At 46.1% G+C, this 25,595-nt stretch overlaps 1 long non-coding RNA gene across 1 annotated transcript; it reads left to right on the forward strand.

The window, feature by feature from the left end:
* Positions 1-11,620: 11,620 nt before the first annotated feature.
* LOC123600045 lies at positions 11,621-13,295 on the forward strand. The gene is made up of 2 exons (XR_006713447.1): positions 11,621-12,036; positions 13,185-13,295. It is a non-coding gene; the product is annotated as an uncharacterized LOC123600045 (long non-coding RNA).
* The last annotated feature ends 12,300 nt before the right edge of the window (positions 13,296-25,595 follow it).

The raw sequence follows: 25,595 nt of genomic DNA on the forward strand, positions 1-25,595 counted from the left end.
TAGGGTACTGAGTCTGTTTGCTGAGAAACCCCATGACGGGGGTCATATTATTGCCCCCATTTTAGAGACGCAGAAACTGGCGTGCAGAGAGGTTAAGTGACTTACCAAAGGTCACGCAGCTAGTAAGCCAGGTTTCAAACTCCAGAGCCATGTTCTTAAACACAGTATCATGCCTCATATCCGACGTTTCAGTAATAGCTACCATAGGGATTTTGTGGAGACAAAAATAAGGCCAAATGTGGAAGTTTGCTTTGTGAACGAAAACCAAACATGAACAAATTGTGAAGTATTTTGGAACTGGCTTCCTCAACAGCCCATGGAGATACAGTAGAAAATGAAAGTATTTGTAAACTTTTCCCAAATCCATTGCCTCAGAACTAATCATCAGGTGAGATTATGAATTTTCCCCTTCTTTCTCTCTTTTTCAGATGAATGCATTTATCATAGAATTCAATTGATGGTCAGTTTTAGCCATTTCTTTTTACCATCAGTGTCACCAACTTCTGTCAATTCTTTCTTTCTTTCTTTCTTTTTTTTTTTAATTTTTTTTAACGTTTATTTATTTTTGAGACAGAGAGAGACAGAGCATGAACAGGGGAGGGTCAGAAAGAGGGAGACACAGAATCTGAAACAGGCTCCAGGCTCTGAGCTGTCAGCACAGAGTCCGACGCGGGGCTCGAACTCACGGACCGCAAGATCATGACCTGAGGCGAAGTCGGCCGCTTAACCGACTGAGCCACCCAGGCACCCCTCTTTCTTTTTTATTTTAATGTTTATTTTATTTTTGAGAGAAAGAGAGTGAGCCGGGGCAGGGGGGTACAGAGAGAGGAGGGGACAGAAGATCCAAGGAGGGCTCCTCACTGTCAGCACAGAGCCTGACACGGGGCTCAAAGCCACGAACCATGAGATCATGACCTGAGCCGAAGTCCGATGCCGAATGGACTGAGCCACCCACACACCCTGACTTCTGTCAACTCTTATTCCAAGGCGACTCTTAGCTGGAGCCCCTTCTCACCATTTCCTAGGATTTTATCTACAGCCACGCCATCTTTACACCACAGCTAAATTGCTACCACGGTGTCCCAGCCATTGCTCTGTGGCTAGCCACTCTCGTCTCACTCACATCCATCCTTCCTGTAGCTGCTTGAAAACTCAACGTAGTTTTCGCCCCTCCCAAGAAGGGCCTACGTGGTGATAACCTATGAGATAAGGCAGGAAGTAGAAATAGAAAATTGGGTAATGGAAAAAGAACTGGCCAGTATTTCATTAGTCACTAATGACACAAAAAAAAAACATGGGAGGATTCACTGAAGAGCACATGGTTTAGGTGGATGAAAAAATAACAGCTGATACCTGTGTAGAACATTCCCTGTGCCAGGCCCTGTCCCCAGTGCTGTCCACACATTGCCTGGGAGCAGGGCCTCTTGTCCTCATTTTGCAGACAAAGAAACTAACGCAGGGAAGTTCAGTGGCTTGCCCCAAATCAAAGCAGCTTGGTTCCTGTGTCTGCTTAGCTCCTTTGCTACCAACAGCTTTCCCGTATGTCAGCAGTTACTTCCTACAAAATAAGTCAGGAGGACAAGATACGCTCATAATAGCCATCAGAGGTATGCGATTTCCCAACATGCTGGCTCATTTTGTCACCTGTGTCCCACAGCAGCTGTGCCCGCCCATGCCCAGAGTCTCATGCAGCCTCTCACAAAATAATCATCGGCTTCTGACCCTTAGGCCGCTAACAGCAGGGCCCCCATCCTGTGCCTAGGGATCGAATGGAGAAGAAGGCTTCCATAGCCCTTTATCGGCCTTGTCCCTCCCTCAGTGAGAAGCAGCCTGGTTTGCAGAGGTGCAGCCCTGCCTTCAACAGACACAGCCAGAATCTTCTTAAAAGTACAGCCCCATTTCGGGAGAGGACCTTTGATAGTTTCTAGACCCATCTGGGGAGTTCCTCCTCAACAGGAGGACTGAGGGCCCTGAATGAGTATTGCAGCCTCCACTTTCTTATGAGAAGGTAACTCCTTGTAGCCATGCCAGCCAGGGCCCCCTGACAGCAGTGGGGGCCTCCCAGTGTCTGCAGGACCCAGGGAAGGCATTGGCGACACCATCTTGGTTTGCTAGTAGAGTCCATGTATTATGGTTTCCCTCACCCTCACCCATCTGGGCATCTTTCCGGGGCTGAGAAAATTCATCCTTCCCCCTCTAATCATTTCTGGGGCACCAAACAACCCTCTGAAAGGAACAGGATGCTAATTGGCTGACCAACTGGGCTATGGCCTATGACGGTCCCTCCAGAAGAGGTGCCAGGAAGCAACACGTATCAAGCGTCTTTTATACGTACCCAGTATGTTCGGTGCTTTCCCATGTCATCTTATTTATGCCCCCACAATAACCTTACAGAGTAAGTGGTGTGATATAGTCACTATAGATGTGAGTAAACCGAGGTTTCAAGAGGTTGAAGAACTTTCAGTAAATATTGTGGCTGGAAATTGAACACAAGCCTTTGGCTGCAAAGCCTACGGTTTCCGACTGTGTTACACTACCTCCGTAGGAAGATCACTTCTCCGTCGTCTTGCTGAAGACACCTGGGTCGGATGGGGCGTGGGTTAAGGTATCTCCCCAAGAATGACAGTGAGGCAGCCCGTTCTCATTATGAGGCAGCCCCTATAATGAGAAAATTCCAAGGCAGGAGGGGCTCTAGGTAGGATAGGGTGTGGAAAGGGGCAGGATTTCCAAGGAGCACTGACTTTCTCTGGATGTCACTCGCAGCACTAGCAGGAAGGGGCTCGATACCCCATCAGACTGAGCTTGTGCAGAACACTCCTTGGGTAGCGTGAGCCCAGCAAGACCCGCCCCTGGCCTGCCAGCTCTGGGTCTTTCTTCTGCGTTCTGAGCCCATCTGCAGAATGGGACAGCCCCTCTGGGAGACTTGGACCGGTGGCTCTCCCAGTCCAGGGCCTTTGCCACCACTAAGGACTGAGGCTGAACCCACGGCTCAGCTTGGGCCAAGTTGAATGCCAGGATGCTGGTGGAGTAAACAGGAAGGAGAGAGTTTGGGTTTAGTCCCTGACGCCAGGCCTGAGGGGTCAGCCTCGTGGAGGAGAGGGAGGTGTGGAGACTCTCTGTTGCTGCCTCGCTCCTCTCCTGTCCCAGCTGTCCCCCCGGGGCTCATGCAATTCCCTGCAGCTTTTTCGAGGGTGGAGGTGTGGCTGGAGCGGGACCGGGTGAGAAAGGGGGATCGGAAGGGGGCTGCCATGGGACTGGAGGTAGGGGTCCGTGAAGGGACGGACTGGCACAGCCCTCGCAGCAGCAGCATTTCCCGAGCTGTTACCATGCACCAGGAGTGGTGTGGAGCACTACACGTCCAGCATTTCTCTGAATCCTGACAACCACCGAGGGCTGGGCACTCTGATTCTCCTCACTGTACTGATCCAGAGGCCGAGGCTTACGGAGACTTGAGTCCAGATCTCCAGCCGGTGACCTGGCTGCTACACCAGAGAGAGGGTCTAGGAGAGAGACAGAGAGGGCCCAGCAATCTCGGGCCTAGAGCTGAGGCCACTGTGGTCCTGGGCTCTCCATTCCTCTGGGCCCTCACCTTGCCAGCCCCGGCTATGCACCCCTCCACTAGGCAGGCCTGCCTCTTTTGGGTTCCCTCCTGCCACGCTCCTTGCCCAGGACAGCTTGCTGCCTGCAAGGGGCCGGATGGTTCACACTGAGGCAAAAATGACTCAAGTGGCATCTGAGGTGCTCTGGGAAAAGCACCGCATGTGGAACCTTGGCTCTGTGTCGTTCCTGGACCACTTACTAATTGGGTCGCCTGGGTGGCTCAGTCGGTTAACCGTCCAACTTTGGCTCGGGTCATGTTCTCATGGTTCCTGTGCTGACAGCTCAGAGCCTGGAGCCTGCTTCAGGTTCTGTGTCTCCCTCTGTCTCTGCCCCTCCCCCACTCATGCTCTGTCTCTCTCAAAAATAAATACACTTAAAAAAATCTTAATAAATAAATAAATAAATAAATAGATAAATAAGGAAAGCTAATCTGGGAGAAAGAGTCTAGAACAGTGCCTGACATATAGTAGGTGCTCATTAAAACTTTCGTTTGTAAAAGCAGAGATTATGATCCCACCGCACAGGGCTAAGGTCAGATGAATATTATGTGTATGAAAATACTTAGGAAACTGTGACATTATTTAGTTGTGAAGAGTATTGGTACGATCTCAGGAATGTGTTTTATGAGGGCAAAGCCTTAAGCCAAGGGATGAGGCCTTGACTGCCTGGGGAGTTTTCTTGGGTACAGAAAGTCCCCACTGTTGCTCTTGGAACACACCTAAAATCCCACAGTTTGTCTCTGGCTGCCTCCTGTGAGGTGGGAAGCCGGGCTGAGCTGGTAAAAGACTCTCACAAGGAACCCCAAGGCTGGATGCTTCGGAGCTTCAGAGAATTTTCCAAGGAGCAGAGATCTTGTTTTCAGAGGGGGTAACTCAGACTTTGGTGGCTGGGGGGGCTGTCCCCAGGGAGGGGTTCCCTGTGAGTGCACATGCACTACCCCCACAGTTCTTTCAAGCGGCTCCCCCCAACCAGACGACTATGGGAAGGGGCTGCGGGCTGCACACGCACGTGGGAGGCACCGTCCTTTGGCTTTCCCTGCATCTCTGGCAGGCACTTCACTCCCAGCTGACCCACCTGTTGGCACTAAGAACTAGCTGTTTCACTGCTGAAAGCACTCAGGGGTCAAGGGTTGATCGCCCTCACCCAACTCACACGGCTCTGAAGAGGATTGAAAGCCAGTTGTGTCGGATCCAACACCCAAGCTCTGTCTGCTAAGCGATGTGGTTTCCAGGTAGCATAGTCTTTAAAAAATTTTTTTATTTTATTTTATTCATTTATTTATTTTAAATGCTTATTCATTTTTGAGAGACAGAGAGAGCCAGAGCGAGAGCAGGGGAGGGGCAGAGAGAGGAAGACACAGAATCCGAAGCAGGCTCCAGGCTCCGAGCGGTCAGCACAGAGCCCGACGCGGGGCTCAAACTCACAAACCGCGAGATCATGACCTGAGCCGAAGTCGGTCGCTCAACCGACTGAGCCACCCAGGCGCCCCCCTCCCAAATGTTATTTTAAATTGTGGCAAAAAATACAGAGCATAAAGTTTATCATCCTTGTCTTAAATGTACGGTACAGCAGTACTATTTTCACGTCGTTGTGTAAAGCTCTCTAGCACTTTTTCGTCTTGCCAGACTAAGACTCTGCACCCACTGAGTACCAACTCCCCATCTCCCCTCTCCCAGCCCCCGGCCCCCACCATTCCACTTCCTGTCTCTTGCGAATTTGACTACCCTTGGTAGCTCACGTAAGTGGAACCATACAGTCTTTGTCCTTTTGTGACTGGCTTATTTCACATAACGTAATGTCTTCAAGGTTCATCCATGTTGTAGCATATGACAGGATTTCCTTATTTTTTAAGGTTGAGTAACATTCTACGGTGTGTGTGTCGCATTTTTTTCACCTACCCATCTTTCAACGGACCATTTAGTTCTTTAGTCTTTTAAACTTTTCACTGAGTTCAACAGAGTGGGTCTATTTTATTAATTCAATCGCTTTGGGAATTAAACCCTTTTTGGTTGGCTTCATATTTCGAAGCTGCCTGTCAGATCTTCTCAGGGATTGGGCAGTGACACCACCATGGCATGTGTTTGGAAGGACAGAGACCCTTTTCAAGGACGGTCCGTTCCACTCTGCAGGAAGGCGGATGTTGGGGAGGTTTTCAAATAGTACGAAATACAAATACATTTTATTTATTTTTTAAAATGTTTTTTTTATTTTAGAGGAGAGAGAGACAGACAGAGCATGAGCGGGGGAGGGGCAGAGAGAGAAGGAGACACAGAATCCGAAGCAGCTCCAGGCTCTGAGCTGTCAGCACAGAGCCCGACGCGGGGCTCGAACCCAAGAACTATGAGATCGTGACCTGAGCTGAAGTCAGACGCTCAACTGACTGAGCCACCCAGGCGCCCCTGCAAATACATTTTAGATCTCAGTCCTGGACCCATAAATACATGTATGTATGTAATTGACACAACAGTTCTCTGAAGCAACACTTAACCTCACTCTGTGAGATGTGCTCACATTTTCCAGTCAAGGGCTCCTTGCAGCGCGGTCTGTGAGCCGCTTATCACCAGCCAGGGAGGAGATAGGTGCAGAAATTAAGAGTAAGTGTTGAGTAGGAAAAGATGCTCGACATCTATCAGAGAAATGCAAGCACAAACCACAAAAAGAGATATCACTTCATGCCACGAGGATGGCTATAGAAGTGTTGATGAGGATGTGGAGAAATTACTTGAGAATGTAAAATGGTGTCGCTTCTCAGGAAAAGATACGGCGGTTCTTCAAAAAAAAAAAAAAAAAAAAAAAGGAAAGCACGGAGTTACATGACCCAGCAATTTTGCTTCTAGGTGTAGGTACTCAAGAGAAAAGAAAACGTATGTCCCGCCCAGAAACTTGTATATGAATGCTCATGGCAGCATTATTCATGACAGCCAAAAGGTGGACACAGCCCAAATGTGCATCGATTGATGAAGGAGGAAACAAAAGTGCTGTGTCTACTCCATGGAATATTGTTTGGTCATAAAAGGAATAGTGGCCCTGATTCGTGCTATAACATGGACATACCTTGAAAACATTATGTGAAAAAAAAAAAAGCAGCCAATCACAAAAGATCACACACTGTCTGATTCCATTTATATGTCATGTCCAGAATAAGCAAATGTATAAAGTTAGAAAGTAGATTAGGGCACCTGGGTGTCTCAGTCGGTTAAGCGTCCGACTTCAGCTCAGGTCATGATCTTGCAGTTTGTGAGTTCGAGTTCCGCGTCGGGCTCTGTGCTGACAGCTCAGAGCCTAGAGCCTGCTTCGGATTCTGTGTCTCCCTCTCTCTCTGCCCCTTCCCCACTTGTACTCTCTGTCTCTCAAAAATAAATAAATAAACATTAAAAAAAAAAAAAAAAAAAGAAAAGAAAGTAGGTTAGTGATTGCCTAGAGCTGTGGGAGATATGCTGGAGGGAAATGAGGACTAACTAATTGCTCATGGTAGGAGCTTTCTTTCAGGCTTGCTGCAAATGTCCCCAAATTGGCCGCAGGGATGGTTGCACAACTCTGTGAATACGCTAAAAACCACTGAACTGTGCACTTCAAATGGTGGGTTGAATGCTGTGTAAGTTATATCTCAATGAAGCTACTAAAGAGTAAGTGTTAAAAAAAAAAAACTTTTATAGCAATTTGACATCGCTGTGACATCCAAGAGCATGGTCCCTTTTCTAGTAATTGATTTTTATTTGTTTTATTATATTTTACAAGAGAATCAGTCCGTGACAGATTGGAATTTTAAAAAAAAACAACAACCAAAAAATGAAAACAGAACAGGTTGTCTATGACAGATCATGCGAAAGGCACTGTTCTGGTCTATTTCATTATTATTATTTAAAAAAAAAATTTTTTTTTTCAACGTTTATTTATTTTTTTTGGGGACAGAGAGAGACAGAGCATGAACAGGGGAGGGGCAGAGAGAGAGGGAGACACAGAATCCGAAACAGGCTCCAGGCTCCGAGCCATCAGCCCAGAGCCCGACGCGTGGCTCGAACTCACGGACCGCAAGATCGTGACCTGGCTGAAGTCGGACGCTTAACCGACTGCGCACCCAGGCGCCCCTATTTCATTATTATTTTTTAAAAATTATAGTTTAAAAGCATGAAGTTGCTTTCATTATCTAGTAAAGGCTTATGACCTATAGTTTGAAAAGTGCTGCAAAGTCCTGCTCCAGGGGCCCATGGCACGCAGGCGGGTAAAGTCCGCTCTGGTCAAGGTTCTTAGCAATCCATCCAAGGTGGGGGGGGCACCTGCAGGCTAAACTCAAGGCCATATCTGTGACCTGATTTCTGGCCACCCCTCCCACCTCATCTATCACGATGTTCCCACACAGGCCCTCCTCTCCAGTCACGTCCAACAATGTGCTTTTCAGAGCAGGCCAGACACTCTCAGATCCCAGGGTCTTTGCAGATGCAGCGTCCTCTGCTAGGACGACAACCCTCCGGTGCCACCCACCTGGAAATCACCACGTTGTTCTCCAAGCTGCAGCCCGGACATCATCTGGGGACTGGCTTTCTCTTTGCGCCTCTTTCCCAGAGTCCATAAAAGCAATCATTACACAGCATGGCATCACACGCCCGCCGATCTGTCCGACCCAGTGGACGGTAAACTTCCCGAGGGCAGGTGTGACGGTTGCTTCATCTTTACATCCTGGCATAACCCAAGGGGCATAACCCAAAGCCTGAGTGTGAGAGAGTTCACCCCCACTTATATGAAAACTGGGGTGCTCCTGTCTCTGACACCAGGGCAAAGAGACAGGCAGAGCCCCCTTCCAGTAAATGCTACCCACCCCTACCCCCATCCTTGGCCTGGGCTCTCCCTTCCCATGTGCTTCTGGGCACATCTCCCAGTACCGTGGGTTTCCGAGGCGATGCTTATCTATCTTTTTTTCCTTACATCCTCTACCTTGGTACCAACTCCCTCAGACATCTCTTTCTGTTTCACACTGATCATGGTGTATCTGGGGCTACAGTCTACCATTCCCAGGCTTCTTTGATGTGGACAATTCTTTTTTTTGCACTGTGCCTTTCAGAGGCAAAGTGTCAGTTGCTAAACATGTTACTCAAAAAAGGATCCCACCCCCCACCCCCGCCCCATTTGGCCCAAGTTTTTATGTCCAACTGGACCCAGGCTACTATTTATGATACATGGTATTATGTTAATCTTGTTTCTCTCTCCCTCCCTCCTTCTCTCTCTCTCTCGAGCATGTGACCACTTAGCACTATTAAAGTGTAAAAGGTCAAATTACTCTCGATGAGGTGAGCGGCACACACAAATTGAGGCAGACAAGCAGATTAAAACACATTGTTGTGATGATTTAAAAAGGCAGCGAAAAGCAGGTGGAACTAAGCTCCATTTGGTCCAGGTCTGGCGCAAATCAGAAGTAACCTTCGTTTCATTACCATTAGCCACTTTCAAGCTGAGTTGGGGCTGAATGTGTGTCTCTACCACACTAACAAGGCAGCTTGGTGCAGCATTCAGAAGCAGGGGCTCTGGGAATGGAATGTGTGGATTCGTACCCCGGCTCTACAGTTGACCAGCTGTGCGGTGCTGGCCAAGTTCCTTAACTTCTCTGTGCTCTTGTTTCCTTTCTGTAAAAGGGGGATAGCAATTGTGTGGATCGCGTAGGACTAATGTGAGAATGAAATGAATTAGCCCAAAAGGGCACATAGCACACACTAGGGCGGAGGATGCGAGCAAGACAGGAGGGGGGCAGACAGGCTTCGGATGCAAAGCCTGTGCCAGTCCTGCCTTAGCGCTAGACATTTGGAGAAGTAGACACTTGATACCTTGTTTAATTTTTACAATTATCCTGTGAGGTACATTGTGTTACCCTCGTTTGCAGCACAGTTTGCCTTAGAGACATTAGGATGGAAAAAAAAAAAAAAGGAGCAAAGAAATTACGGTTTAAAGTAGGGCAAAACAACGAATGATTTCAGGTCATGTCAACAGTTTCTCTCACTCAAGATCAAAGCGAAAACTAGTAGGAGGTGATGCTTGCTTGCCCATCTAAGGCTGTGAAAATGCTGGCAGGGCTGGTTCCCGAAACACATCCCTGTTCTAGTCGCACAGCCTGACCGCTGAGCCACTCCGTTTAGCCGTTAAACCTCTGAAGAATCCTGGTGAGAAGGGAGTTGTAACGTCCCCAGTTTATGGCTGGGGAAGTGAGCCACCTCAGGCAGCCAGCGAGCAACAGAGAAGTGCCTGGAACCCAGGTCCTTTGGTGACCGTGAGCACTGACCGTTGACCACAGACGGTCCCCTGCCCCACCCTTTGCGGATATAATGGCGTCAACAGTTCAGACCTTTGCACAGGCCGTGGTGGTTTTCCAAGGCGGAATGCTCCCATACTCTCAGTGTCAAGCTCAAGAAAACGCCACAGATGGGCTCCCACACACAGGTCACCCTGCTAGGGCACTTGGGTTGGGACAGGACAGTCAAGTCACCTCTTCGCAGTCCCCTTTCCTCCTGGTGGCGGCTTTCTTTTTTTTTTTTTAATTTTTTTAATGTTTATTTGAGAGACAGAGACAGAGTGTGAGCGGGGGAGGGACAGAGAGGGGGAGACACAGAATCCAAAGTGGGCTCCAGGCTCCGAGCCTGTCAGCACAGAGCCCGACGTGGGGCTCGAACCCACGAACCATGAGATCATGACTTGAGCCGAAGTCGGACGCTTAACCGACTGAGCCACCCAGGTGCCCCTCGGTGGCATCTTTTGGTGGCCTTTCCCACCAGTAGTCCTCAGGGGGGAACCATGTAAACGCATCAGAGACACGCTCACAATCTTGAGTCTGAAAAGGGGGTATTGAGGTATTGGGGTGCTGATCCCCTTTCCTCTCAATTACATATTTAGTAAGTAAATGGGATTCCATTGACTCTGATTCTAATCCCAAGGATTTCTCATGAGTCACATAAAATCTGAACCCGCCTGTGGAAATTCAAGCAACTTTTGCTTATTCCTTACAGATGACTTTGAATCATTTGTAGAAATTGCTCAATTGGGAAGCTTTAAATGAAAATATAAACTTTCTCAGCTTAAGTCTGTGTTTCATCCAGTGACAGTTTCGTTGTTTTGTTACCTCTTTCCCCCCTACCCTTCCTTGAGAGCAGGAAAGATTTTTTTCCCCCATTATCACATGCACAGTGTCCGACACAGAACTGGCACATAATAGAAGTTAAACAAATGTTGGCTGGATGGATGAAGGCATAAATGGCTGGCTGGAGGGACAGATGACAGATGGATGAACGGCAAGCCAGACCCATAGATCTGTGGCCAGCTAGGTGGACAAGGCCACAGCATTGACAGTGCTGAATTGTGATACAGTTGTTAGCTACTTTCTCATGAGGACGTTGGTGGACTGAAGGTTTGCTGAGCTAACCCGGCAGAAGATCTTAGCTATTGACTGGTTTTGAAAAAGACACGTAAGTAAGATCTTTACTTATGCATCAGCTAGTTGCTTTTCCCTGCTGCCATTTAGTTGGCTTAATTTTTCAGCAATGATATGCATGTCAAATAGATATGATTAACATCCTTTGAAGGACTCCTGGCCCGGAAGCCACAGAACTGTCCAGATTAGAGTCTGTGCCATGGAGCTGGCACCTTTTTGGCCTCCAGCACGCCTCAATACCCTGTAAGAGGTGTCCCTGTGCTTCCGCACCAACTCAGAGTTCCCAGACCAAAGAACACAATTTCTGCCCCTCCAGGGACACCCTCCCCGTCAGGAGAGGCAGAGAGCTTGCAAGAGTGAGCAGACTGGACAGACAGTCCACCGGGAGGGCTGTGGGTAATGCTTCACGTTCCTGTTAATAGTGGACTGGGACAGCAAACCTGTTACAAGAGGCGCCCTCTGTTCCTGCTGTTGTCCCGCTAACCTCCATTAGACCTGCCAGTCAAGCCTTTGTCTGCTCTGCTCTCCACCCTGAGTCTGACCTCCCTCTGGCAGGAGGGCACTGGCCAGCTGCCCTATGGTTATTCCTGCTCTGCCACCGCCCCCACTCCCCGACCTGGCTTCTTGTTACTCAGGTCTATCTCCAGCCCAGATCCTGCTCAGTTCTGCCAAGGCCCAGCGTAGGATTGGTCAGTTCTAACTGATAGAATGTTCTGCATAGTAGCAGGCTGAAGTGTTCCTGATGATAATTTCATCTCTTGATTCCGTTTCCATCCCCTGGGGAAATATTGAAGCCTGCCATCTTCTGCATGAGGCTCCTTCAGGGTTTTGAAGACAACTAACGTGTCCCCTTAAGACTTCCCTCAAAGCTGACAGCTCCAGTTCTGGCAACAGTTGCCCCGAGTTTCGCTTTCCAGACCTTCAGCATTCTAGACATTTTCTGGCATGACCAATGTATTCTGGAGAAGTCTTTTAGAAGACTGACCAACTGTCCCAGATTGGAGAAGACTAAGGAGATACGACAGGTAAGTGCGGTGAGGGAGCCCGGATTGGGTTCTGGGCCAGAGAAGGGAGTGTAGTGGGACACTGACTTAATTGACTTAATCGGATCTCTAAATTAGCTGGGGCTGGGGCAGGGAGGAGTGGCGCACAGGAGACATTTGCAAGAGATCCAAGGCAGAAATGGGAGTGCTGGGGAGGGGTCTGGGCAGGTCAAGACACTGCTTGCCACTCACACCTTGTTGTTCATCTGCTGGTTTATTTGCTGAGGCAGCACAGTGCCAGGCCTACAGCCCCTGCCTGATCTGCTTTAGCATCTGTGACTGCTCGGCCTAGAAGGGCATCCTTGGGAAAGAACTCTCTGGGATCTCAAGGCTGCTCATTTTATATTTCATATATGCAGAGCGTTTTCCTTGGAAACCCTTCTTCTCCTGGCCGGTTCTCGGACCTCGTTCCTTCTGTGTCTCAATGCCGGCCGTCAATTATCTGGTTTTCCCTGCAGACGCTTGGATGACTTATATGAAAATCATTTTGGTCATTGGGAAGGAACTTGATTACTGAGTGAGTTATTACTGGTACATCCATATCTACGTGGTCTGAAATTGTGCGAACTTTTTGAGTAACCAGGTCATAGCGCTGTCTCCTTTTAAACTGGGATCAACTGTAAATCTCCAGAAATTTTCCCATATGGGTTGTTCTCAATCCAGGTCTCCTACAGTTTATTCCTGCACGGTGGATTTTTGAACCTTAGCTTTACATTTTTCCCCATAAAATATCATCTTGGGACTTTCCACTCATCGTTCTGGCTAACATGATTAATTTGGAATGTGGGATCTGACATCTGTCATGTTATCCCCTGCTGACCTTGTGTCACTTACATCTTTGATAAGAACACATCCAAAGTCCTGTCCAAGTGACAATACAGGCCGGAAGCATGCAATCTTCAGTGGGTCAGCATAAATCAATCGGTTGAACTGAGTGTTAAGCGGGCTAAAACCCCTTATGCTTGTAGTACCATCCAACTCACATCTCTCTCGTTTCTACGCAAAAATATTCTAAGGTGCTGTCAGTTCTGCATCTTAGCAGATGAGACAGCTGCTTGATAACCTGTAACTAGTATAACTTGCTTTACCAGACTGGAACTCACATAAGATTCCCCTCATTTATTTTCCAGGTTAATCTCTGGAATCCCCACGTGCCCAAATCAATTTGTTTCTGGGACTACCATAACAAAGCACCACAAACTTGGTGGCTTCGAACAATAAAAAGGTATCCTCTCACAGTTCAGGAGGCCAGAAGTCTGAAATCAAGGTGTGGGCAGGATTGGTTCCTCCTGGGGGCTCTGTGGGAAGATCTGTTCAAACGCTCCCAGTTTCTGGTGTTTCCCAGCAATCTTTGCCGTTCCTTGGCTTGTAGCTGTCTTACTACAGTTTCTGCCTCTGCGGTCGCCTGGCCTTCTTCCCTGGGTGTCTCTGTGCGTCCTTCTCTCGTCCTAGAAGAATACCAGTTGTGTTAGATTTAGGGCCTACCCTAATCCAGTATGACCTCACGTTAGTTACATCTACATGGACCTTATTTCCAAACAAGTTCACGTTCTGAGGTTTCAGACAGATGGGGGTTCAGGGGATGAGGGAGTGGGGTGGGAAACACCGTTCAACCCAGTGTACCAACTAAACAAAACTCTCTATCTCCCTGTGGCCTGTGCGCGGTTGTGCAGTCAGTGCAGTGCTCGGCGGAGGGAACCAGGCTCTCTCTCTGCCGCTATCACCTGTATCGCTGTTAAAAACAGAAGGCCCCACCCAGCCCCTGCTGCACGAACGATGACAGTCTAGCCCTCGGCATAGGCCATCATGAGTCTTCCCCAGTGTTACACTTACACAAGAACACGCCACACTGGGCTCCTCCTCCAAATCCTCTCTGCTGGGGCAGCTGGGCCAGGAGGGTGCGTCAGCCACAGCTATGCTCTATGCTGGAAAACAATCAAGTCAACATTTGACACTTTCCCTCCCTCCCTGGTTAGTCGTCTCCTGGGTGGTGCACAGCTCTGGGCCTTCTGGTCAGGTATGACCATTTCAGCACATTAGAGAACATCCAGTAGTACTTAGCCTCAAACCCAAAGGCATCAGTCCTGATCCTCTTTCTCCCAGGCTCCTTGCACCTGTATAAATTTGTCCAATTGCTTCTGGCCACCAGCTATTCATACCAAGGAACATGGAAGAGAATGGCCTCTGTCAAGCCATACAACCGGGGAAAGCGTTCAATTATATCCTGTTCTCAGGATAATGGTGCTGGCTGCCTACGTTTATACAACTGAAGGGTCCCATTCTTGAGATTGTTCTAGGAACAAAGACTTCCTCCAAGGTGATTTGCTGCCTCCACCCTCCTGGCTGGTGACTTTGAAATGGTGGCTTATCCAGGTCACCATCTCGCGGTCCGTGAGTTCGAGCCCCGCGTCAGGCTCTGGGCTGATGGCTCGGAGCCTGGAGCCTGTTTCCGATTCTGTGTCTCCCTCTCTCTCTGCCCCTCCCCCGTTCATGCTCTGTCTCTCTCTGTCCCAAAAATAAATAAACGTTGAAATGGTGGCTTATCGAGGTAGAAGGATCTAAACTTCCACTTTCTAGACACCCCATCACACATCCAGTACATATTTGTGCCATGAATCAACGTAAAGTTTGGAAATCAGAAGTAATTAAACTTACCCGAATGCACATGTTTTTCCTTTTTTGAAAACTGAGAAACATCTCATGTTTCCCTGGCTATTGGCTCCTTTCCCAAATTTCTCAGAATTCATGGACAGCGGCTCTGTAATCTTATCTCCAAGCTCTGATGGGATTCATCCAAAGCCGACGCTCATGTAATGTGGCCAGATGTTCCCACACCTCTTCTCTGATCTTGGGCTTGATATTCTTCTCCTGGAATTTGCCTTTTATACTTTCTGGTTTGAGCGTTACTATTCTGGAGGGAGAAAAACATTATGCATTAAAAATTATGCCCTTTCCGCTAAGTGTGGGGCCTGGCTCTCCCTTGTCATTTTTCTTATTCCAAATAATTTTCTAAAACAGTCTTTCTGTGGCCTCAGCCATTGGTTTAAGGCTCAGCTCGTTTTACACATTAGTATTCCTGACACCAGTCTTGCAGGTTTGTGCTTTTTGGCATTTGTATTTGGCCCTCTGCCCCCTCCCACTGTTATACACTCTCTTTGAAATGCTGGACTCGCTCTGTACTCTCCGTTGTTTCTTTAGATGATCCCTCCTCCTCTCCACCTTTCTCCGTGATGTCATCGGTTTATTCCTCACTCCACAAATATTTGCGCAGTACCTGCCATGCGTTAGGCACAGCGCTGGGCACTACTGTTAAGCCAGGGAACAAAGCCAGACACGGTGCCTGCTCTTACAGATTCAGGGAAACAGAGAGTATTCAAATAATCGAGCAAATAGTATAAAATTGCAACTGTGATAACCGCGAAGAAAAAGAGGTACATAGGATTTTGAGGTTTTTTTTAATCTAGTCTGAGATACGAAAAGGGATCATTCAGTTAAGATCTAAAAGACGAGGAGGAAGTGTTTATTGAGGTCAAAAAGGGAGAAGAAAACAATCCAATTAAAAAAGGCGCAAACGATCTGAACAGACATAGATATACAAAGTAGGTATACAGATAGTAAATAACGTATGAAATGATGTTCAACATCATAGTCATTAGGAAACTGCAAAGTAAAACAACAATGACATACCACTACACACCCATTAGAATGGCCAAATCCAAAACACTGATAACGCCAGACGCTGATGAAGATATGGAGCACAGCAGGAGCTCTCCTTCACCACTAGTGGGAATGCAAAATGGTACCACCACTTGAGAAGAAAGTTGGGCAGTTTCTTAAAGAACTACAAATACTCTTACCACAGGATCCAACAGTTATTTGGTATTTGCCCAAATGAGCTGAAGACTCTGTCCACACACACACACACACACACACACACACACACAATGTTTATAGAAGCTTTATTCGTAATTGCTAAAACTTGGAAGCAACCAAGATGCCCTTCAATAAGTGAATGGATACATAACCTGTGGTATGTCCATACAATGGAATACTATTCAGCACTACAAAGAAATGAGAGCCAAGCCATGAAAAGACATGGAAGGGGGAACCTTATAAAAGCATATTGCTAAGTGAAAGATGTCGTAGACTCTGGCTCTAAAGTTCCCTCTTGTCTAGCAAAAGAGCGGGACGCAGGATTGAAAGCGAGAGATGGTTAATGTCTGGGAAAAGACAAGAGCCCCGAATAAGGGTCCTTGCCCAGTATTTATTCAGATCAGAAGGCTTACAAACGTGATGGGCGTGTACAAAGGGACAAAGAAACTGGGAACATTAACTTGGGGACGTGAGGGAAAAGGGGGTTTTGAAGATATACAGTGTTTGGGGTTTGGGTCAATATAAAACAAAATCCGGTGCCAGGCAGATGGGTGGATGGCTGTTAATGGCAGATAGGAGGTTCTGGGCCTGTTTCCCTTAGCCTAGGGGATGAGACAGGTAGGGGGAATAACCTCAGGGTTGACAAGGCACCTTTTCTTTTGTTAACCCTCTCTGCTCTGGGCTGCTTTGCCTGCAGTAAAGCGGTCCATAGTCCAATTCACCAAGTTACCTAACCTGGCCCTATCCTCCTGTGAAAGCAGCTTTTCTGCCATAGTACTAAATTAGGGGTGCTTTCACCCTGAACATCTTAATCTTGTTTATTTCATATTCCTGTGTACTGGGCACCTTTGCACTGTTCCTAGTTTAGGCCTTTGCCTCTCCTTCTCTATTCTGGGAGCTCTGCACCCCCTCCCTATTTTGGGGTGCCTTTGCACCTCTCTATTCTTGGCAGCTTTGCGCCTCCCTATTCTTGGGGTGTCAATCTGGTTTACCCAAACTCAGGTGTAAGCATTTTACAACTTTGTATTTCTTTATGCCTTGTTAACCCATTGGTGTAAACCCAGGGGATTCCTAAGCTTATCCCCCACAGTTCCCCCTTTTTGTTTTGTTTTGTTTGTTTGTTTGTTTTTTGTTTTTAGCTTCGTGTTCAAGGACCCTCATGATGAGTTCCTGGTCCTTCTTTTGCTTTTGGATGGCTTGAAGGGTGATTCTGCAAAGACATAAAAAGAGACACAGTAAAGGCATTTTGCTTCCCAAAGTTATCCAGAATTTGAGATGGGTGCTAGCTGTAAGTGAGAAAGGATTTTAGGTCGTGCCACATTTCCCAGGAATCAGTCCATTCATTTTTTAAGCCGATCCTCTGCATATTGTAGCTGTTGGTGCAATGTCACATCTAAATCTTCTATATCTTCAGAGAGGTGGGAAGAGAAGACACTGTGAAGGTGTGTCTGGACAGCATCCCAAGCTTGGGAGTGATTATGAGGAATTCCAGTCATGCAGATATGCTGGTAGTTAGGGTCACAGGGCAGTTTAGAGGGGAGGAACAAGGCCTGCTGTTTCTTTCCAAAAGTTTCACTGCAGCCTCAAGAGCTTTGAGGCGGGCCAGAACTTGTCTATCAATAGAAGTTTGGGTTATAAATTTTTTGGTAGTGTTGACCATAAATTTATTAAGGCTGTCTGGATAGTATGATGCAGGCTGATTTCAGCTACAGTAGCAGAGGCGATAACACCGACTGCTGCAAGGATGCCCATGATTAACGGGCTAACAAATCTTTTTTGCCTTGCAGCAGAGTACCAGTGCTGAACAAGCTTGGAAAGCGAGCCTAGTCCTGATGGATGTCTATAGGGTTTAGAGCTATTAACAGGAAACCAGGTTGAGATGTGCTAAGTACTAACAAGGAGGAGATGTTTAATTGGGTGATGTTATTATTACTTACGCAGGACATAAACCAACCCTGAGTGATAGAGATATTATAATTATTTCCTAGTTGTCAGATCTGTAAGGTGGAGGTAGCAAAGAGAACGTAGGGAGAAGAGACGCAAATAGTGGTCCATGTGAATTAGTTATCGTACAGGGAGGTCCCAGTTAGGTTAGCATGTTGCTTTACATGAATCTCACTGTGGCTAATACTAGGAGGGAAGAAGGGAAGACTTAGCTTCCAAAGATTAACAAGCCAAGGTCCTTTTAATTTCCCTTTATGTGCAGAAATTATAGGGCCAGACAAACCTCCATCTTTCCAAAAAATATTCTCCCTACTAGGCTGGCCAAAGGATATGGTCTTACTAGAATATTTTGTTTCAAGATGTCCTCAAGGACCCCTGTCCGTAATAGTCCAATTTCCCCAGTGAAGATGATGCTCAGTCTCTCCATAACAGGTTGTCCCAGGAAATTTATTACAGGGGTGGCCGGACTTTTGAGACCAGAGCAAGCTATAACATTAGGAGTGTGAGATATGTTTGTTTTTTGAGGTATATCGAAGCGTGTGGCTGAGAAAAAGGTAAAATTGACTGGCCTTGTAGAGGTTTTGGGTTGATTTTTAGTTGGAGACCAGCAGATAAGTTGCTAAGTTTAGAAACACACATAGGAGGTGCTTGAGTAAGCCACCATTGAGGTCTTGGCATATAAAGCCAATGCTCTTGTTCAGTTTGGAAGGGCGGGTTAAGAGTGGCTCCTCCCATGAACTCTGTCATTACTGCTAATAGGAAAATCCCAGGCTAGGAGTGTTAAGCTATCAAATATAGATGGGTTCAGGAGATGAGCCCAATATGAATATTGAGCTTGGCCTGGATAAATGAAGCCAAGAAGAATCAGGGTTACACATAGAGAATTTTTGCTAATGGCAGACATCATGGCCATCAGATGTGAATTGGGGGTATATGCAATATCATTGTGTTGTAAGAGGATGCTGGCCTGGTTAGACAGGCATTGAAGGCTTCCCCATGTTCTATCAGGGGCAAGGACTTGGATTGTGGAGTGGCCTCAGGATGAGGAGTCCATGAAGAGGCTTCCATCTTGTAAAAAGGGGGCTGGTAGCCACTCAGAGTCATTCTCTGGAAGTTCTGGTTCATTGGAAGATATCCTGAGGGTCTCCATTATGCCATGGTAAGGCTTCACCAAACGAGAAGGAATACACAGAAGTCCAGAATCTGAAAAGACACAAGCAAATCCTCAACCCCAGGTGGCAAGTTGAGTGGGCCCAGTCTGGTTAGGCCCCCCTTGGGGGTTTTGCATAGCACCATAGGGTGAGAGGGTTTATGTGATTTTGAAGAATGTCACTCAGCTGCAGTTAGTCCTTGAGGATTAAGATTTAAAAAGTGAAGAGTAATCCTAGCACTATCAAGAAGGAGCTGAGGTTGTAATGCAGACAGCCAGGGGTATCTCCCCCTTTTTGTTTTTTTAACATGTTTTTGGGAGTAATAGATGCTCATTTTACAATTGCTTGGCCTTGTGGATTACAAGGAATGGGTAACATCAACCAAGGCTTAAGTAAAACAACTTAAAAAGGCATGTTGTCTTGTTGTTTTACCCTTTTTGTTAAAATTATATATTTACTTATTTATTTATTATCATTAACAAAAATATATTATTTTTTCTGTGGTTGTTGTAGGATGCTCTAATTTCATTTTTGCTCAGCGGTAACTTACACATTGATCATTGGCATTTGAGGGAGGGGGCTGAAGGGCCAAAGTCAAGGTCTATTCCCCTGTCTTTTTTAGTAATGTCCACATAAATATGTTTTAGCCATGTGGATATCCATTTGAGGCATACAGTGGGCTAAGTTTAGTAAAATGGCTCCCATGTATCTTAGTAAAAGCCCTTTATATATTATCCATCCCTCATATGGCAGAGGCATCCATTCTTTTGCCAAACAGGAACAACATAAATGTGGAGGATTTTGAAGGCTGGCACCAAGAGTATTGGCATTAATTTCCCAGTCTTTGGATCAAAGGACAAGGAATTTTAATCTTAACCCTGTATACTTTTAAAATCCATTTATTTTCTAAAATTTTTTTTTAATGTTTATTTATTTTTGAGACAGAGTGAGACAGAGCATGAGCAGGGAACGGGCAGAGAGAGAGGGAGACACAGAATCTGAAGCAGGCTCCAGGCTCTGAGCCATCAGCCCAGAGCCCGACGCGGGGCTCGAACTCGCGGACCGCGAGATCGTGACCTGGCCGAAGTCGGACGCTTAACCGCCTGCGCCACCCAGGCGCCCCAATGTTTATTTATTTTTGAGACAGAGTGAGACAGAGCATGAGCAGGGAACGGGCAGAGAGAGAGGGAGACACAGAATCTGAAGCAGGCTCCAGGCTCTGAGCTGTCAGCACAGAGCCCGACTCGAGGCTCGAACTCATCAATTGCGAGATCATGACCTGAGCCAAGGTCAGACGCTCAACCCACTGAGCCACCCAGATGCCCCTAAAATCCATTTATTTTAACTTTAGTCCGTCCTGACCACACATAAAATTTCTTTTTAAAGATTTTCCTTTACGAACCTTTTACAACTTTTCTTTGCGTTTAGGTTTTGTCTCAAGCCATTTTTCTCCAAACAACCAGTCTCTTTTAAGACAAAGTTACTTTCTTTTACCTTTAACAAAAATATATTTCCATTTTTTATATCTTTTTTTTTCTCTTCATATCTCCTACTTTCCTACATACAGAGTTGCTTTTGTTATTTTTTATCAGTTTTAATTACATTTAACCAGTTGTGAATTGTCTGTTACATCAGAGAATTTTTTAGGTGGTAGACTTAAGAATCCATTAAGCATAAAGCATGGATTTAAATATTCTGTTTTTGTTGCCATAAGAAGTTAAAAGCATTAACCGATGTCTAATAAGCAATGCTTCAGCTTTCCACTTGATTCGGAAGAGGTCTGAATGTCTGAAGAACTTAATTCAATTGCTCATTTAAGCAAAACGTTAAAGTTTTAGGTTACCAAAGATGCTGAAAGCTATCTTAACAATTACCCATGGAAACTATGAGGCAAACGAAGTTAACCATTGCTTTAAGTCATCCTTTTGCTAACAAACTGGAACAGAGATAACATGAACTGATTTGACCTTTAGTAAACCTTAGTGGAATAAAATTTTATATTTAATGCTGATAACTTTAAAGACAGAGCCAACAAACTTAAATTAGTTTAAACACCGAATATGCTTCATTTACCATTTAAATCCTGGGAAGTTTGTGAAAACCTTAGGAAGTTATCATAAAGCACATCCTAAATAGGATTACAGATCGTTACAAATCTTGAAACTTTATTTATTTAACCAACGTAGCAATAAAAGATCCTAAAGGTGAATGTATACCATTATATAGTTGTTAGCAAAACCTAGTTCCTTTAACATTGAGAAGTTTTACCTAAGCAATCGAAGACCTGATAAAGATGAGACCTAAAGCTTTGGTTTTTTGGCAAAGAGAAAAAAACCTTCGCTTACATTGTCTTATCAAGAGCAGAACAGTCCAAGAAAGCTTTGTTTTTTGAACAGAGAGAAAAGCAGAATTTCAACCTTATATCGGTGTACTTTTAAAATTCCATTCATCTCGACCTTAGCAGAATAAAGTCTTATAATTTAAAAGACATGCCTATCTTAATAACATTTTATCTGTGTCCCCTTAAAAGTTTACCACTGTTAATTTCCCCCGTGGAACCACTGAAGAAATTTAAAGTTTAAGGGGGTGCTTTTTGCCTTTTGACAGCCTGGGGAGGAGGAGTGCTGTCTGAGGCATTGATGAGTCAGATATGCAGGCCGCACTCCAGGCGGTTCAGAAACCAGAGTGGGGGGGGGGGGGGGGGGTTGGGTAGAGAAGGCAGAAAAGGTGAGGAACCGCCTGGAGGCCTGAAGGCAGACAGAGGCACAGAGGGCAGAGAAAAAAGTTCACATGGTCCTAAAGACTGTCAGCTCAGATAGATGAGCAGATATCGACTTTTGCTTTGTTTTGTATTTGTTTTGTTTTGGTTTTGTTTTCCACTAGCGGAATTAGGCAGTCCATGTCCGGCCAGAAGACAGGGAAGTTCCCCGAAACAAAAGGAGTTTCAGCAGCTGCTTGGGAATATTCCTTAAAGTCTTTGTCCCGAGGTAGACTAGCCAGAGAGAGTTGGCTCTAATCATCATAGTTATTAATCCAGGAAATGAGTGAGGGAGAAGCCCTCACATATAGTCAGAGTAACCAGAGTGTATTAGGAGAAACAGTGAGAGAGAGAGAGAGAGAGTCCCCTGTATTAGAGATGGCCTCTGTAAAATACACCGCACTACTTCAGTGCATTGATTTACTGACAATGATTGGAAGCTGGGCTCGCTGCCTTGGTTGGGAATACTGCCCTGCATCAGTTGTTTAAAAGACACCGGAATAGCAGCAGCAAAGTTCTGCACAGCACTAGTCATGTAAGCAGCATGAAACTCTTGGGCACGGACAGCATACTGGGCTGGGGTCCGAATGATGTTCTTAAGAGAGCCCAGTCCCAGGCACACATGGAATGAGTGCCACGAATATTTTCTAAAATACCGATTGTAAAAAGGCTGGGATGGACATACAGCCTAACTGATTTTTGCAATTCTTTTAGTATTGGAAAGAGAAGGCCTTCATGGCCACATTGCTCATTTTTTCTGACAACAGGAAACAGCTGGAAATTACTGGCCTTATGGACTTTTTCAATATACTTTTGCATTGGGGTGAGGACTTTATCAGAGTAGGTCAGTGAGGCTTTCAGAGGCTCCATACCGTCCCACCCTTTTGGGGGAGGAGGAGTATCTTCTGGCTGTAAAGGAGCCAGAGGCACAATCTGAGTATAGGGGGAGTGAGGTTTTTCCTCCTTTTTAGATAACTTTACGTCTTCTGTCTTCCTGTCTTCTTCTTCGTATGCATTGTCCAAGCTCAAGGGGGGAAGGGCAGTGCGGACAACGGACCAGATGAGGATTACTTTAGGGGGACATTAGCCCCTTTAGAATGCCTGGCCTTCATTATTTTTTCTACTCCTTCCCACACTTCAAGATCATAAGTTCCTTGTTCTGGGGACCAAGGGCAATTTTATTGGATAGCCAATAGTCTAAGGAGAGCCATATAATTTACAGCAGTCCCTGTTGCCTCTCCTAGGGACTGAAGAATTCAAATATAGCGCTTTTATTCAGGGGGAGGGAGTTTCCCATGATAGAGCTCTCAAAAAGTTCTGCAGCAGCGAATCCTAATATAGTTTCACTTTGTCCCTTACCTGGTCAGGTAGAGACTGTCCCTGGTGCATTTTTTTCTTTAATTCTTTCTTGGAGCTCCTTGATCGTTGTGCAGCGTCCTGCAGTCCTTGTGTCGCACTGCCTGGCCACATGGGCTCCTTGTCCACGTTGGCCCATAGTCCCCCTTTCTATCACGTCAGGGTCACCATCTGTCGTAGACTCTGGGTCTAAAGTTCTCCCTTGTCTAGCAAAAGAACGGGACACAAGATTGAAAGCGAGAGAGGCTAATGTCTGGGAAAAGACAAGAGCCCCGAATAAGGGTCCTTGCCCAGTATTTATTCAGATCAGAAGGCTTACAAACGTGATGGGCGTGTACAAAGGGACAAAGAAACTGGGAACATTAACTTGGGGACGTGAGGGAAAAGGGGGTTTTGAAGATATACAGTGTTTGGGGTTTGGGTCAATATAAAACAAAATCCGGTGCCAGGCAGATGGGTGGATGGCTGTTAATGGCAGATAGGAGGTTCTGGGCCTGTTTCCCTTAGCCTAGGGGATGAGACAGGTAAGGGGAATAACCTCAGGGTTGACAAGGCACCTTTTCTTTTGTTAACCCTCTCTGCTCTGGGCTGCTTTGCCTGCAGTAAAGCGGTCCATAGTCCAATTCACCAAGTTACCTAACCTGGCCCTATCCTCCTGTGAAAGCAGCTTTTCTGCCATAGTACTAAATTGGGGGTGCTTTCACCCTGAACATCTTAACCTTGTTTATTTCATATTCTTGTGTACTGGGCACCTTTGCACCGTTCCTAGTTTAGGCCTTTGCCTCTCCCTCTCTATTCTGGGAGCTCTGCACCCCCTCCCTATTTTGGGGTGCCTTTGCACCTCTCTATTCTTGGCAGCTTTGCACCTCCCTGTTCTTGGGGTGTCAATCTGGTTTACCCAAACTCAGGTGTAAGCATTTTACGACTTTGTATTTCTTTATGCCTTGTTAACTCATTGGTGTAAACTCGGGGGATTATTAAGCTTATCTCCCACAGGAAGATGCCAACCTGAAAAAGTCATATACTATATTCTATGAACCCAACTGTATGACATTCTGGAAAAGGTAAAACTATGGAAGCAGCAAAAAATATGTATCAGTGGTTGCTAAGCATTTAGGGAGAAAGAAGGATGAATAGATCGAACATGGGGGATTTTTAGGGCAGTGAAACTATTCTGTATGACACTATAAGACTGTATATATGTAATAATACATTTGTCCAAACCTATAGAATGTACAACACAAAGAGTGAACCATAATGTAAAACTATAGACTTTGGTTGGTAATGGTGTGTCAGTGTTGATTCATGGCTTATAACAAATGTACCATATTTGGGATGTTGGTAGTAGAGGCAGCTGTGTGCATATGTGTGTGTGTGTGTGTGTGTGTGTGTGTGTGTGGTGGGGAGGGACAGAATATATGGGCATTCTCTGTACTCGCTGCTCAGTTTTGCTGTGAGCCTTAAACTTCTCTAAAAAATAAAGTTGGTTATTTTTTTTAAAGGCAAGGAGGGGGAATATTCCAGGAAGAAACTAGCACATACAAAGGCCCTGTGGCACAGGGAAGTTTGAGGATTGTGTGGGCCTGAAGGAAGGCCATCGTGGGTAGAGAGAATGAGACAGGGCTGGTGGATCTGCTGGAGCTGGAGAAACAGGTGATGGCACAACTTTGCAGGGCCTCGTGGGCTATTAAAGCTGTTTTTCTTTATTCTGAAAACACCGGGGAGCCATTGAGTGGTGTGGGTGGAGGTGGGGTAGGGACAGCAAGAACATGATCAGATTTGTATTTCAAAACAATCACTCTGGCTACAGTGTAGAGAGTACAGAACGCATTGGAACTCTGGCAGGGACAGAGTTGTCATGAGGAGGCCCGTGGGCAAGCTGAAACTTCAGTCCAGCTGAAAAATAAAGGTAGCCCAAGCAAGAATGGGTGATGTGGGGTTGGGAAGAAAGGCCAAAGCAAATTTAGGATGTCATATGGACAGTCCTTGGAAGGGGATGAAACATACGAAGGAGGGGAGAGAGGGGCCAAGCATGCTTCCTTGATTAATCCATGATTGTATAATGGGAATTTTACTCGTGGGGATTTATGTGCCTCTTTAGCCATACTCTCCTTTGAACTTTCTGACTCATGAAAATTTCCCAACTGGTTGAAATCTGCTTTCCTTAAGTGAAGTGAACATCATGAAATATGTCCTATGAGCCCAAGTCCCTGTTGTACCATAAAGGGCTCCCTGATATCACTTCTACATTGTAAACCAGTATTGATACATGTTTTAGAATTAGGTCCAACCACACATCTCACCCTATCTCTTCTACTTTCAGAGGATTGAGTTCATAAAGCAAATTAAACGTTTTTGGGTCATCCACAGGAAGCATGGTCACCTACAAATACAGTACTTTCCCCAAACCAGGAGCTCTTCTGAGTGGATCATTAGCTCGCTGACTCCCCCCCCCCTCC

Source organism: Leopardus geoffroyi, chromosome C1, assembly GCF_018350155.1.
Source record: "Leopardus geoffroyi isolate Oge1 chromosome C1, O.geoffroyi_Oge1_pat1.0, whole genome shotgun sequence".
Taxonomy (NCBI): Eukaryota; Metazoa; Chordata; class Mammalia; order Carnivora; family Felidae; genus Leopardus; species Leopardus geoffroyi.